A 16,478-nucleotide genomic window follows, 5' to 3' on the forward strand; every position below is an offset into this window, starting at 1 on the left:
AACCATTAGGGAAATGCATTGAGGGGTGCCTGGGTGGCTCAGTGGGTTAAAGCCTCTGCCTTCGGCTCAGGTCATGATCCCGGGGTCCTGGGATCGAGCCCCGTGTCGGGCTCTCTGCTCAGCAGGGAGCCTGCTCCCCGCCTCCTCTCTGCCTACTTGTGATCTCTGTCAGTGAAATAAATAAATGAAATCTTAAACAAAAAACAACAACAACAAAAAAAACCGACATTGAAAGAGCAGTTCACAGCCATTAGTATGTCTGCTGTCAAAACAGGACAGTACAGTGCCGCAGATGAGTGGTGGTGAGAACGTGGAGAAATTGGAATCCATTGCTGGCAAGACTGTAAAGTGGTGCAGCTGTGGAAAATAGTATTTTCCTCAAAAAATTAAAAATAAGATTACTTTGTGATCCAGCAATTCCTCTTCTGGGTATATTCCCAAAGGAATTGAAAGTGATGACTTAAACTAGTATTTGTATAATGTTAATGGCAGCAATATTTACAGTAGCTGAAAGATGGCAACAAGCCAGTGTCGATGGACAGAGGAGTGGGTAAACATAATGTGGTGTGTGCGTACAATGGAAAATCATTCAGCCATATAAAGGAAAGAACCCGTGCTCGTTCAGACACATGCTCCAACATGGACAGATCTTGAAGACATGCCAGGTAAAGTAAGGCAGACTCAAAGTGGACAAACACTGTGTGATTACACTTATATGAGGTAGTTAGAATCGATTTATAGAAAGTGGGAAAATGGTGGTTACCAGGCATTTGGGGAAGAGGGGAAATGGGAATTTATTGTTTAATGGGTATAGAGTTTGAGTTTGGATGATGAAAAAGTTCTGGAAATGGATGGTGGTGATGCTTGTACAACAATGTTAATGTGCTTAGTACTCCTGTACACTTAAAAATGACTAAAATGGTAAATTTTGTGTTATGTGACTTTTACCGCAATAAAAATAATAGCAATACGAAATAAAGATGTAACAGTTATGAACCGTTATTGGCAAAACAACGTAACATTGAGATTTACAAAGTATAAATAAAGTGACACTGAGTACATGATGGCCTCCTTTTTTCTCTTAATATTCCTTAAAATGACAAAAACACATACATATTTAATTTTCAAAGGAATAGATCCCCTACAGCTCTAGAAAATACCATCAGAACCCTAGGAATTGAGAGAAAATCTTGGAAGGCATGCAGCAGTGTGCCCTGAGATCCAAAATCCATCTAGTAGAAAGATTCAGAAGAAGCAGCCAGGAAATGAAAAGGAGGAAAAATTACAAATAGATTACAGAACATAATGATGGGGTTGGGCCAGGAGAGACCTACAAAAAAATATATCCTGGATGAAATTTCAGAACTCTTAAGGATAAACAGAAAATCCTAGGAGCTACAAGGATATAAAAATAAAATTTAGTTGTCTTAAATGATAAAGGCAGAGCCAGAAATTCTTGGGTGGGACTCTAGCTCCAACAGAGTGAGTAGTTCAGGGAGGTCGTCAGAAAACCAAGTTTCTTCCTTCCCTCCTCTCTGCTGCTCAGAGGAGTTCGGTGTGATGTGGACATGGACACAAAATCAAGGTTCTGTTGGGAAATAGGAAGGGGGGTTGAGTAGATGTTGGGTAATCAAGCATGCCCACTACTCTAGGCAAAGCAAAGAGGGTAAGGCTGATATCAGACTCAGCGGCAGCACTGGATTCTAGAAGATGGTGTGGAGTAATATCCTCAAATTTCTAAAGTAAAATGACTTAGAACTTGTGAATCTATAACCCTTTAATCTAGCATTCAATTGTGAGTGAAGTAAATGCATTTGGAAGATGAAAGTATTTGCATAGATTGGGGCGCCTGGGTGGCTCAGTGGGTTAAGCCGCTGCCTTCGGCTCAGGTCATGATCTCAGGGTCCTGGGATCGAGTCCCGCATCGGGCTCTCTGCTCGGCAGGGAGCCTGCTTCCCTCTCTCTCCGCCTGCCTCTCTGTCTACTTGTGATCTCTGTCTGTCAAATAAATAAATAAAATCTTTAAAAAAAAAAAAAAAAAAAAAAAAAAAAAAAAAAGAAAGTATTTGCATAGATTGTAATCCCTAAGATATCTCTGATGGAATTAGTGATAAATATAGTCATTTTAAAAAAATCAAAGGGGGCACCTGGATGGCTCAAGTCAGTTGAGCATCTGACTCTTGATTTCACCTCATGATCTCTGGGTTGTGAGATTGAGCCCCATGCTAGTCTCCACTCTGGGCATAGAGCCTGCTTGGGATTCTCTCTCTCCTCTCTGCCCCTCCTTCATGCTTGCATGCTCTCTCTCATTCTCTCTCTCAAAGAAAAAAAAAAAAAATCAAAGAAAGTGTAACTTGTATGGATTATAGGAGAATGTAGTAAGTACTTTAGTAAAATATCAGGGATCAAAATGATTTTTTGATTATTCTTTGATTATTCTTTGATTATTGTGAAGATTTAATAATAGCATTAACAACACATGTTAACAAAAGGGAATGGCAAAGAGGATATGACGACAGGCTAAGGTTCTTGTCTTTTTCAAGGGGATGACACAGATACCATTTGACTTCAGATGTAAATTTTTTAAAATGTTTAAATGTGTATATTAAATATTTAATAGAGACCAGTCGGCAAATGGAAACACGGTATCCGACTTTGTGGCCAGTCACAGAGTAGTCTTAAACTATATTCTTTTAAGTCAACATTCTTTTTAAAATATAAATTATTTATTTTTGGAATGAGATCTTCACGAAGTTGCCTTTTCACTGTGTTTTGTTGATGTGAAATCACACTGTAGTACACAAAAGCTGGTCACCTGGGGAACAATAATTGTACATTCAGTTTAATAGAAACGAAAGGATATTTGTCTCAAAACACAAGATTTTATCTGCTGCATAAACTTTCATCGTGTCATCAGATTAGAAAAGTTTTGAAGTAACATATTGAAATTCTTGATAAGATTGTTGTGTGGCCATAGGTCCCAATCAGGATCGTGGAGAGAGACCTGCAGCCCCCCTCTCCATCTGCCAGCTCTGGATATTTCTTCCTTCTCCACACATCTAGCCTGTGTCCTGAGCCCCAGCATCAGCCTCTGTTCTGGGTTGGAATGTGGACCCAGGGCACTGGGCTGCCCTAGTAGGGAGGAGAGCAGGACTTGCACCAAGCTGCCTCGTTCCCCAGAGTATGAACACTCACTCACCAGCGCCGCCCGCACCTTCTGGCCCACCAGGCCATCAGTGTTTGGAGTCTTGGACCTAATACATCAGAAGGTAATGCCAGCTCAGTTTGGAGTGTTTCGGGGAGAATAAGGACATCCACCAAAAGGAGGGCTTTTTTGCCAGGACCTAACACACCAGTGCTCTGGACCACAGACCTCTGTTCAGAGAGACACTGGCCAAGGATGGAATCACCACTTCAGCTGTTGGCAGCGCACCTTCCAGACTGCCGAGTATGCTTTTTGCTGTCTGCATCTCTTGGAGTAGTGTTACTGCCTACTTACCCATCAGAATCAACAAGGAGACTTAGAACCAAAATTAGAGCTCTGGCTTGACTGTATTTTATTTTCTATTAAGTATATGTGGGAACCTGTACTTCCATGATGTTGCCAAGGAGAGAGACTTACCAGGTCTCTGCAAAGCTACATATAGGATTTCATCAAAATGAAAAATTTCCACAGTCTTAGGAGCATGAAAAGACAAGACACAGTCGGGGAAAACCACTTGGAGAGCATTTATCTGATAAAGGATTTATACCCACAATATATAAAAAACTTTCAAAAAATTCCGTTGTACTACACCAAACACCCTAATTTTTTAAATGGGCAAAAGATTTGATCAGATACTTCACTAAAAAGATACATTAAACTCAGAAAATGTTGCACAACACCATTAGTCATTAGGAAAATGCCAATTCAGATTATAGGGAGATACCACTACATACCTACTGTGGTAGAAGGGCCCACATCCCCTCAAATACGTCCACAACTTAAGCCCAAGAATGTGTGACTGTTACCTTATATGGCAGAAAGGACGATGCCCTTGTGAACAAGTGAAGCATCTTGAGATGGAGGAGTTATCCTGGCTTATCTAGGTGTGCTTGACATAAACACATTGGTCCTTACGAAAGGCAAGCAGGGAGTCAGAACAGAGGTTATATGATGATGGAAGCAGGGGGACAGAAAGAAAGAATTGGAGATGCCACACTGCTGCCTTTGAAGATGCAGCAAAGAAGCTGTCAGCCAAGGAACACGGGCACCTTCCACAAGCTGGAAAAGGCAAGGAAAGAGCCCCAGGAGGAAGCAGCCATGCTTTCACATTGACTTGGGCTCAGGGAAATTGATTATGGACTTCTGGCCTCCAGAATTGCAAGAAAATAAATGCATGTTCTAAGGCCCTGAATTTGTGGCAGTGTGTTACAGCAGAGATAAGAAACTAACACACCTCCGGGGTGCCTGGGTGGCTCAGTGGGTTAAAGCCTCTGCCTTTCGGCTCAGGTCATGATTCCGGGGTCCTGGGATCAAGCCCCACATCGGGCTCTCTGCTCAGCGGGGAGCCTGCTTCCTCCTCTCTCTCTGCCTGCCTCTCTGCCTACTTGTGATCTCTGTCTGTCAAATAAATAAATAAAACCTTAAAAAAAAAGAAGAAACTAACACACCTCCTAAAATGATTTAATAATTTCTTAATAGATAATACAAAATGCTGATGAAAATGTGAAAAGAGCAGAACTCTCACACTTTGGAAATCATTTTGTCAGTTTCTTATAAAGTTAAACACGCACTTCCCATGTGACCCAGCCATTTCACATCTAGGTATCTGCTGAAGGGTAAATGAAAACATATGTCCACACAAAAACCTGTATGAAAATCTTTTTCTTAAGATTTTATTTATTTGACCCAGAGAGAGTGAGAGGGAGGCCGACATAGGACTCGATCCCCAAACCCTGGGATCATGACCTGAGCTGAAGGCAGACGCTTAACCCACTGAGCCACCCAGGCGCCCCCACAGTTCTATTTTTAATTTAAGGGAACTCCATGCTGTTTTCCACAGTGGCTGCACCAATATGCATTCCCAGTAACCGTGCACACGGGTTCCCTTTTTCCACATCCTGGCCAACACTTATTTCTTGTCTTTTTGATGCTAGCCATTCTAACAGGTGTGAGGTTATATCTCATTGTGGTTTTGACTTGCATTTCCCTGATGACGAGTGACATTGAGCACATTGTCATGTACCTGTTGACCATCCCAGTATGTTCTTTGGAAAAATGTCTATTCAGGTCCTCTGCCCATTTTTTAATCAGATTGTTTGTGGCCAGGGGAGGGGTTGCTATTGAGTTATATGAGTTCTTAATTTTTTTTTTAAGATTTTATTTATTTATTTGTCAGAGAGAGAGCACAAGCAGGCAGAGTGGCAGGCAGAGGTAGAGAGAGAAGCAGGCTCCCCGCTGAGCAAGGATCCCAAGGTGGGACTCGATCCCAGTATCCTGGGATCACAACCTGAGCCGAAGGCAGCAGCTTAACCGACTGAGCCACCCAGGCGTCCCAAGTTATATGAGTTCTTTATGTGTTTGGGATATTAGTCCCTTATCAGATACATGATAAATATTTTCTCCCATTCAGTAAGTTGCCTTTTCATATGTTGATGGTTTCCTTTGCTGTGTAGCAGCATTTATTATTTTTTTAAATTAAGAAATACTTGATATAAGGTTTGGGAGTTATAACTCAGTTTCCTTCTTTGTAGTGTTAAAAAGAAAACAGTAGGGCCAGGATGGAGTCACTTGTGCTAAACCCCATGTCAGCAAACCAAGACCTCATATCCAGCTCTCTAGGAATGTAACCTTTAACCAGTTAACCTGACATTACCTGGTCAGCACCAGTTAGGAGGTCCACCTGGTCTGGAACAATGCATTCATCCTCTGTTAACAATTTCCTTTTCTCTACCCCTCTCTGCCTTTACAAACCTTCCCTTTTCTGCAGCATGTTGGAGCTCCTCTGCATTTGTTAGATTGGAGGCTGCCTGAATCATGAATTAGTAAGACCAATTAGACCTTCAAACTTACTTGGTTGCATTTTTATTGTTTAACAGATGTGCTGGCAGTGGTGGGACTGAAGGAGGCTTCCGAGGGCTTCAGAGACAACCAGAAGCACAGGTGCAGTATCCCATAAACCTTTGGGGTTTGCAGTCTTTCTCATGGTCTTTCTCATGGTTTCCAAGGGCCGTAGGTGGATCCCCTTTCTGTCCTGAGCTCCATTCTCTTTGCTTTGAGTGTCCGATTTAATTGGCTTTCTCGTCCAGGATTTAGCAAGTCAGTTTGAGCAGGTCAGTTTGACTGTTAGTTCTGGTGATTCTTACCTGGTTCAGTTTTATGATCTTAAAATTACCAGCAAAGTCCTTTCTATGAATCTCTCTGAAGACGAAACACTTTTGCAAAAGCATCAGAGTAAAATAATAATCCTGTAAATGACAAAGACGGAAAAATGCCATGGTTAGAGATCTGATTAGAGTTCATTACCATGCAGTTGATAAGGAAATGTGGTTATTTTGTGACATACAACATTTTAAGATAATAACTAGGATTATGATGGGAACAATATTTAGTTATCCACTTAACCACAGAGACAAAGATTTCCTAGGTAAATACAGAAGCTTACGTAGTCCTGCGCAAACCTTAGCTCTTTCAATGATGAGTGTACCAGGTTTAACATAGGTGATTATTTTTTATAAGATACAGGTCTTTATGTTTTTTTCTGGGCAGATTACTTAGAAGATAAATAAATAAGCAATCTTTCATAATCCCTTATTATTGGGCCAATAGTCCAAGAAAATTTTGTCCTTCGAACTAAGAAAACCAAATTCTAAACTTTGCTTCAGCTTATTTTTTAATACAAAACTCATTTACTTAAATTTGTTCCAATCTTATCTGATCCAGATTATGTATAAAATTCCTTTCCCTTAGCATTTGTATTAGTTTTAATTACATATATTGGAATTTTTATCCTTTACAAACCTTAGTTTTTAGTGAAATTAAATAAGTAAACAATTATGAACTGTCTTTTATATTAGCATTCTGTGTTTTAGCAAATGTATTAATACATTTCGTGACTTCTAGCAACATATGCTTTTTCATGGTAAATGGTTCAATGAAGTGTAAGATATGTTTATCATCAGACCCAAATTTATTTTTGGTTCTTCTGTAATGAGAAGCCAGAAGTAAATGAACATATATTCAGTAATGTTTCAGTATCTTATTTGGAAGTAATCTAGATATTTAATGATTTCATCAGTTAATATAACTTAGCAAAACTTCAAGGTTTTAGATGACCGAAATTTTCAGGGAAACTAAAAAGTTCTCCTAAAATCTGTCAGGCCACTTACATCTATTTAGATCGCTTGTTTTCAACAATTGTGTTTGGAGTACCTACAAAAACCTCATGAAACATTAGACAAGGTTAACCATTACCCCAAAGCTATTTTTCTTGCTGACATATCTTGTAAGCAATAGCGTGAACTTACTTGGTTAGTGAACTGAGGTGGAATATGAGTTTTATGGTGGATGTTGAGTGAATAAACCAACAAACTTAAACTGGCTTTAATGCCACATCTTTTTTCCAGATCACATGAACCTGAAATTCCCTTGGGTTAGTCTCTATTATATTTTTGAGAATTTTTATGAAGTTGATAGAAGTGAAGTGAAGAAGATAGAAGTCAAGTCTGACGCTTCACTAACTTTAGTAATACCGTCTGGAGCTGGAAAATACTACACGTCCACAGCTCACATACAGAGACCCACATAAACATGCAGATGGAATAAAGAGAGTTTATAGCTTCCGTTTTAGTTCGAAAAGAATTGGATCTCCGTTGTTTTTCTGGTAGATGGAGTAAGTTAAAGCCACCTGCTCGGATGGCTAAAGCCGTTTCAAATGAGTTTCCCCCCATTTATTTTTCTTGTGGTAAGCATGACCTTCCCGAAGTTTGTGCTTTAACCTTTGCCTCCCAAAGGCACGGGGAGAGAACGCAAGGTACAAACCTTTTAAGAGAAATCGGGGAGGTTTGGGGATAGGTAAAAAGGAACAGGTGAACTTTGAACTACCTCAAGAGCTTTGCAAGGATGCGTGAGGTAAAGACAGTTGCTTTCCTCTCCGCAAAGAATGACCTAATGACCTCCGAAGCTGAATCACCCACCCATTATCTTCTATTTGCTTGGGGCATGGGGAAGGCCTGAAAAATTTTCTCTTAGGCTCTGAATGTCAGCTTTCAGTTTGGCCAAACTTCTGATCATAGAGTTATTAAATCCTTTTAAATACCTTGCCACGTTTCAGCGTGGCCAAACTGTAAATGTTTCGGGCAGCATTAAACAGCCCCAAGGCCCCGGGAAGGAGGGTGCAAGGGATATCATCAAAATCGATAACCAGTGCCCTGGATTTGGAAAGGTAAAGGGCGATATGAAATTTGATTTGTCCCTCCCTGCCAGAGATCCATGCAGGAGAGGGGATTCTGGTCCAAAGTCTCATTCTGGCTGACTTCTGCCAGTTTCCCCAGGACCCCATCTGCAGGCTCCGAATAGGCTTTAAAGAAGAGGATGCAACTCTGCTATTTACCAGAACTTGGCAAGGTATTTCATTAATGTTAATTTTATTTTTCCTGGGCTCAGAAAATCTCCGGGTCCTATCAACTCTGAGGGGGACCCGCACAGGGGCCCTCCTTTGGGGATAGATGTGAGGATGTCCATTAGGCCACTAACGGGGTGGACTTGTGTCTACAGTCTCATAGAGGCAATACAGACCAAGGATTAGAAGAGCTGAGTATTCAAAGAAAGGAGAGTGGAGGGGAGCTGGAGGAGGATGTCAGGCTTCCGTTCTTTTGTTTTAGGTACCTCTTAAGTCTTCAGTTTTCCTTAGCCTTTTGTAACACATCTGCCAATGAATCTGCTCAGGAATTTCGAAGCCCTTTGGAGGCTTCTGCATGCCAATTAAAATAGTTATCCCATTCTGGTCCGTTGATCTGGGAACCCTTGCTTTCAAGTGCATCTCCTCATTGATCTTCTCTGATTGGAACATGCCTCCTAACAGCTGTTGTAATCTTCCCTGAGGGTGGGCAGCAGCTTGGTGGGACCCTTAGCCACAAGCTGAGTTCACCCCACATTTCTGTGCAGCCACGTTTTGGGGGGGGGTCCCCCACTCTGGCCGTTACCAAGCCAAGGTCTTGGAACACAAAATTCTAGGCTTTCTTTAATCAGATTGTGGCCATTTCCACAGATCTTTAGGGCTTCTGGGAGCATTGTTCTTAAGCAAGTGTGGTGGAAGGGGGCATCCTGAACTCTTTAGAATTTTAAGGATCCCATTTCTCTGACTAAGCCTTTGGGTCTCTTGAAGCCAAACTGACCCCTAAGAGGGACGTGCCATGGGGTCAGAGATTGATTGCATGGTATTTTACAATGTACCTCATTGCATGGAAATTTTCTTGAGGTCAGTGGGCGACCTAGTATTACTCTAACCGATCACTGTTGCCCCTGTAGCCAGGATTAGAGGACCCAGGAAGCAAGGAGTAGAAATAGAGGCACCACTCAGTATTACCCCTAGAGCCCCACCAGCAAAATGTTCGCTTCTGGTTCCCATAACCTCATGTTCTGCTGGCCCAGTGGTCTTGAGTTCCAGGGGGCAGAATGCCTCCACCTGGAGACACAGCAGTAATTACCCCGAACTGGAGGTTCACGTGGCCACTTTGGACTCCTCCTGCCTCCGAATCGACAGGCGAAGAAGGGAGTTACCGTGCTGGCCTAGGTGGCTGATCTGGAGTACCACCGAGGGGAACGTAGACAGCCACTCCACAGTGGACACAGGGGACCCCTTCGGATGTCTGTCGTATCACCAACTCCTGTGATTAAGGTAAATGGAAGAGTACAACTGTCCAGTCCCGCCAGGACCAATGATGGCTTACAGGATTTATGTTACAGGATGTCAAGGAGAAGCATAAACATCACTCAAAAAAATCCCCTCCTCCTCTGGGGAAGGGGTTAGTGAGGTTTGGGTTGTATACAGGATAGTAGTATCACGTTAAGTACGACCTTCTTATTGCCTTCATATAGAGCTTAAGCATGGCTTAAGGAGGTGCATATGGGTGCCAAGTAGACAAGGGGTGACCTGGTGATGTTTAATTGTATATGTCAACTTGACAAGGGCCCAGGGTGCCCAGACATCTGACTAGATGTAATTCTGGGTGTGTCTGTGAAAGTGTTTCCAGGGGAGATTCACATTTGAGTTGGTAGACTGAATGAAGCAGACTGCTATCCTTAACGTAAGCGGTCTTCATCCAATCAACGGAAGGCCTAGACAGGACAAAAAGCCTACCTTCCCCTCTTTGCGCTGGGATACTGGTCTTCTTCTGCAGTTGGACTCGAACTGAAACATCTGTTCTTTCTGGATCTGAGGCCTCCCGATCTTCTGTCCAGAACATACACGATGGGCTCTCCTGGTTCTGAGGCCTCAGACTGAAACTCCATGTGGGTCTGTCTGTCTGTCTATCTATCTTCTGTTTCTCTGGGGGACGCTGAATACAGTAGTTAATCACATCTGCAAATGATGAGAGTGTTTATCTTTAATTCAGTCATGCTTATTTTTTTTTCTTGCACTGACTAGTGCCCCCGAAGAGGGACTGATAATTGGAATGGTTTCTTGTTCTGAGTTTAAAGGAAATAAATACCTGAGATGACTTCATCACCAAGTATAATATTTTCTCTAGGCTTTTGATGGCTAACTTCACGAGGCTAAAGAAGATTCCTGAGATTACTAAGTTTTTAAAATCGTGAATGAATATTAGATGTTATCAAATGCTTTCTCTGCATCCATTTAGATAATCATTTTTTGCCTCCTCTAATCTGTTAATGCAGTGAATTACGTTAATAAATTTTAAGTCATTAATCTGTTTTCTGGGACAAACCAGACTCGCTTCTGAGGTTTTTAAGTATTACGGGTTTGCAAATGTTTTGACTAGGATTTTGGTCTCTATACTCCCTTGTTTGGCTGAAGATCTTTTTTCTTGTTCTAGCTGTGTTTAGGCTTCATAAAATGAACGATAAAATATTTTCTTTTTTTCTACTCTGAAAATATTTTTTGTGAAGAAGTGTGTTGTACTGCAATAGTGCTTCTGTATTTTGGATTAATGCAGTGCTACGTGGAAGATTTCTTAGTTCGTATGAGATTTTTCTCCAGAATATTTTTTATACTTCAGGCAAGAGGATCTGAATGCAGGCAAGCCAGCACAGCCGAGAGCAGTCCAACTGGGGACAACAGGACTGTTCCTGACACCACTGTCTCTCGTAGCTCAGTGTGGCCTCCTGCTTTCAATCTGAAACACTTCCGTGTGGTCTTCCTAACTCAGTGACAACAAACTCTCCATCACATTCCTTTTCCAAAGTCCTTTCACCATTGTTAAGTGAAGCGCCCTCTCTCTCTGTCTCATGTATATGTACTTACGTATCTAATATCTTATAACATCTTTTTAACTACGCAGTTAGTTTTTATTAGGATTGTGGTTTTGGGGGCACATGGGTGGCTCAGTCAGTTAAGCATCTGCCTTCAGCTCAGGTCACGATCTCTGGGTCCTGGGATCAAGCCTTGCATGGGGGTCCCTGCTGAGCAGGGAGTCTGTTTCTCTATTTCTCTCTGCCGCTCCACGCCACTCATTCTCTCTCTCAAATAAATAAATAAAATATTTTTTTAAAAAAGGATGTGTGGTGGGACGCCTGGGTGGCTCAGTTGGTTAAGCATCTGCCTTCTCGGGTCGTGATCCCAGGGTCCTGGGATCAAGTCCCACATCCGGCGCCTTGCTCAGTGGGAGCCTGCTTCTCCCTCTGCCTGTCTCTCCCCCTGCTGTGCTTTCTCTCTCTCTGACAAATAAAATCTTAAAAAAAAAAAAAAAAGGGTGGTGGTTTTTGTTAGTGTTCTAGTTCTACCCGTTTATGGTCTGAATGGTCTGTTCTAATCCCATTCTTCCCACAATAACTCCAGTTATCTTTTGTAAGCATTTTTATGTGACACAAAAATTTTCAGGAATACATACGCTCTGCTCCTGCAGAAACACCGGGCCGCATTCTTTGATTCATTTGTGCCACCTGACTATATCCAGAGTCGCCGATGGCTTTTCCCTCTGCCTGGGAGATGGCAACATTGCTCCATCACACCCTTCATTCAGGTTCAGGGCTCTGCCTACGTATGACCTACCACAGAGGATGTCTGTGCATCCAACTGGATGTCCACGTGCAAAGGGATGCACTTAGACCCCTACCCACACGTCATATACAAAAATTCACTCCACATGGATCAAAGTCCTAAATGTGAGAACTAAAATGATCAAAATCTTACAATAGAACCTAGGTGTAAATCTTCCTGTCTCAAATGTGGCAATGGATTCTTAGGACACCAAAAACATGAGCAATAAAACGTATATATTATTTGGGCTTTATCAAGATTGAAAACTTTTGTGTATCAAAGGACCCTATCAAGAAAGTGAAAGACAACCTAGTGAATGGAACAAAATATTTGCAAATCATATCTCTAATAAGGGTGTGGCATCCAGAATGTATAAAGAACTCTTATGACTCTTACAACCACAAAAAGATAAAAAACCTAATACAGAAGGGCCAAAGTATTTAAATAGCCATTTCTCTAAAGAAGCTCAACAAACAAAAAGCCCATGAAAAGTCGCTAGGGAAATGCAAATGAAAATCATAGTATCACTTCACATGCACTAGGAAAATATCAAAAATATGGAAAATAACAAGTGTTGGTGAAGATGTGGAGAAATGGAAATCCCTATGCATCGTGGGTAGGAATGTGAAATGGCTCAGCCATTGGGGAGAGATTGAGTAAGATTTACTTTTAAGGAATGGCTCACGCAGTTACACAGACTGGCAGGTCCAAAAATCTATAGAGTCGGTCAGGAGACTCAAGACGAAGTGTGAAACTCATCTGCTGGTAGAATTCCCTCTTGCTTGGGTGAGACCAGCCTTTTGTTCTATTCAAGTCTTTAGCTGATGGGATCAGGGCCACCCACATTATTGAGGAGTACGTGCTTTACTGAAAGTCCACCAGTTTGAATCTCATCCAGAAAATACCCTTACAGAAACATCCAAAATAATGTTTGACCCAGCCATGTGACATATAAAATTAACCATCGCAAATCCACTCCTTGTCAACACCCATTTGGGTTTCCTTAAACCATACTTACTCTTCAAATGAAGGTAATAACAAGATCATACTTCCACCTAACATGACAACTAACCGGAGTACAACCAAAAATGTGCTAATCTCTCCCCCAGGAGAGGAGGTAAAGTCCTTAAGGGATGTTCACTCTTCTCCCTGGTGTTCATAATTTCAATACAGTGATATAAAAAAAAACTTAATTATGATATAAAGTCAACAAATCTTCTGTTATACGATAAGGGAATAAGAGAAGAAAGAAAACAAAGCATATAAACGTGTTCGTATCACAAAAAAAAAGAAGTCATGATAATCACAATCCTTGTTTGCATAACTGGTCACGTGGTCGTAGTTGGTATTTATAACTACCTTCTTCCACTACCCATTTTATATTCCCTTTGCCCTCAGCAAGTTTCTCTTAATCTGGTGACCTTCAAGGGTCTGAAGTCTTGTCTGGATTGGGTTGTTCTCCATTGATGATAGTCACAGGTCATTCACAGTGTCAGACAACCTCCACCTCTACATTGTTTCCAAACATCTGACTCAGCCCCAAAGAAAACTCTTGGTCCCTTAAGCAGTTACTCCCCAATCCTTCCCTGCATCCAGACGTGGCGACCAGAAATCTGCTGTCTCTCTGAATTTACCTATCTTGGATATTTCACATAAATGCGTTTATGTAATATGTCCCCTTTGGGGGCTAACTTCTTTCATTTAGTGTAACGTCTTTGAAGTTTATCCACATTGTAGCCTGTGTCAGTATTTCATTCCTTTTGCAACCAAATAATATTCCATTGCATGAACCTATCTTAATTGTTTCATTCAGTCGTCCACTGATGGACACTTGGGTTGTTTCTAACTTTTGTCTATTACGAATAATGCTGCCATGAACATTTGTGTAGAAGGATTTGTGAGGGGGTCAGATGCCGTGGGGGCATGGGCAGGCCTGGCAGGACGACAGCGGAATGGGAGGATTTCTGAAGGCACAGGTGCCTCACATTTGTCCAGACAGAACATTCAGAAAGGGCTCAGGGGGATGTCCTTGGGTGCAACTGGGTGTTTCAACAACCTCATGCCAAAGACCATGCCATTTCACTCACAAACCATGTCCCCCACTCTCTTTGAACAAATGAGAAGGTGGACCCGATCCAGGGATCAACAGCTTTGAAGCTAACCTTTAAGTGAACCCTGAGAACACAGAGTTGTTGTTGTTGTTGTTTTTTTAAAGTTTATTTATTTATTTGACAGACAGAGATCACAAGTAGGCAGAGAGGCAGGCAGAGAGAGAGGAGGAAGCAGGCTCCCTGCTGAGCAGAGAGCCCGACGAGGGGCTTGATCCCAGGACCCCGAGATCACGACCCAAGCTGAAGGCAGAGGCCCAACTCACTGAGCCACTCAGGCACCCCGAGAACATACAGTTTTAAATGAATTTTGCAATAAAAATCATCTGGTGGTTCAGTAAGGAGGCTAGTCTAAAAATATAGATATATTTAACCTTCCAGCTTTGGGGTTAGAAATATGAAAACATACCAAGAGCAGCAGCCCGAGCCGTAACTTTCATTTAGTCTTGTCAGTTGAACATGCTGGAACTGAAATTACAGACTCAGAAGTAAAAGTTGTTGAGCTGTTTTACGATGGGTTATGTGAGCAGCCCCTAGTCTCCTGTGCTGTGTGGACTTGGGGGAGTCATGTACCTCTCTGGTTAGGCTGTGTCATCTGTTTAAGGTGAATAAGAACCCCTTTGCCACTGCATGAGGCTGAATTAATTATAATGAATTTTCCTTTCTTCACCAATCCCTGTTTCTTGGCCTCTCTGCCACTCACTCTCCCATCCCTCCTCACCTCTTTGGCCACCCCCTTCCAGCCACCTCTCTTCTATTTTATCTCCTACTGTTGGGGGGCCTGGGGCTCTGTCCTCACCCTCCGTCCACATCCTCTGCCCAGCTGAGGTCATCCATCCATGGCTTTAAACACCACACCCTTGCTGATGCCATCCCAGCCTTATCTCCCACCCTGGCCTCTTCCCTTAATTCCAGACTCATGGATCCAACCAACTGAATGAGATTCTTCGCTTTCCTGTGTCCCAAACTGAACTCTTGATTTCTGCCCTCCACGGACCTGCTCTGCCCTGGTCCTGGTCCCGACGTTCTCAAGGCATGCCCCACCCCCCGCCAGGTGCTCCAGCCATGACCCCTTCCTCTTCCTCGCCCTCAGAGCCAGTCCTTCCCCACGCCTGGGGCCCACCCACTTCCCTTCCTTCCACCTCCAGCAGCCTGGCCACAGACCCTCTCGCCTCCCTCTGCACCATTCTGAGGGCTCTGCCCCAGTGGCTGATGGTCTGTCTTGCATTCAGGGGCCAGTGGGATTCTGGAACATGCTTTGTGACATCGGCGGTGGCCTCATCTGATCCATTCTGAGCAGGGGAGGGCTGCGAGGGGCTGTATGAGCCCAGCCCATCCACCTACAACACCCAGTTTGTATGGACCTTCGTAATGTCAAGCTTGGGGCCAGCTAAGTGCTCCGTTCTTCCCAAGGTGTAAAATGGGTAAAGGCAGAGCTGGGTCCCGTCCTTCTGGCTCCCACCCTCCACCAGGGAGAGGTGCATAGACAGCTCTGGGAGCATGTGGTGGGGGAAGAGAGAAGGGTGACATGGCTTCTGTTCATTCCCTCTGCCAGCTTTGCCCAAATCCCTGCAGCCATCCTAATCCACCCTGTCTAATGGAGCCCAAGCTGGCTCAAGCCCCCGTGGGATGAGCCTGCAAATCCCTGGGGCTGGGAGCTCACCACCTGTCCCCAGGGTGCCCTTTGCTCTCTCCCTCTCTTTGCATCAGAGAGCCAAATCCGGGGCCTCGGACAGGAATGATGGTAAAAGCATACTGTGGCTAAGCCCCCTCACCATAGCCCTCAATGATGAGATGGGGAAATGTAAGTTCCGAGCCTCCCACTGTGGGAGTCACTGCTTCAGACCCCAGAGCCCAGGAAGGCTTTCTCCATGACCAGAAGGACAATTCTTTAGCGTTCCGTCATCAGATGCGAGAGTCTGGGGCATCTCGCATCAGATGCGAGAAACTGTGGAGTGAGCTGGCCCTATCCCTCCCACCTTCTCCACCAAAGGCAGTGTGGACGGCTGGTTTCATACGAGTCTGAGCGCCAATCCCGAGGCTAATCCGTGCCAACTATGTGGCCTCAGATGAGACTCTTCATTCCTTGAGGTCTCTATTTTCCCATCTGCAAAACGGGGCTCACGGTAAATGTCTCCTTGCTGCAGGGTTGTTGTGTGTGTATTAA

The sequence above is a fragment of the Martes martes genome (assembly GCF_963455335.1).
Source record: "Martes martes genome assembly, chromosome: 5".
Lineage (NCBI taxonomy): Eukaryota > Metazoa > Chordata > Mammalia > Carnivora > Mustelidae > Martes > Martes martes.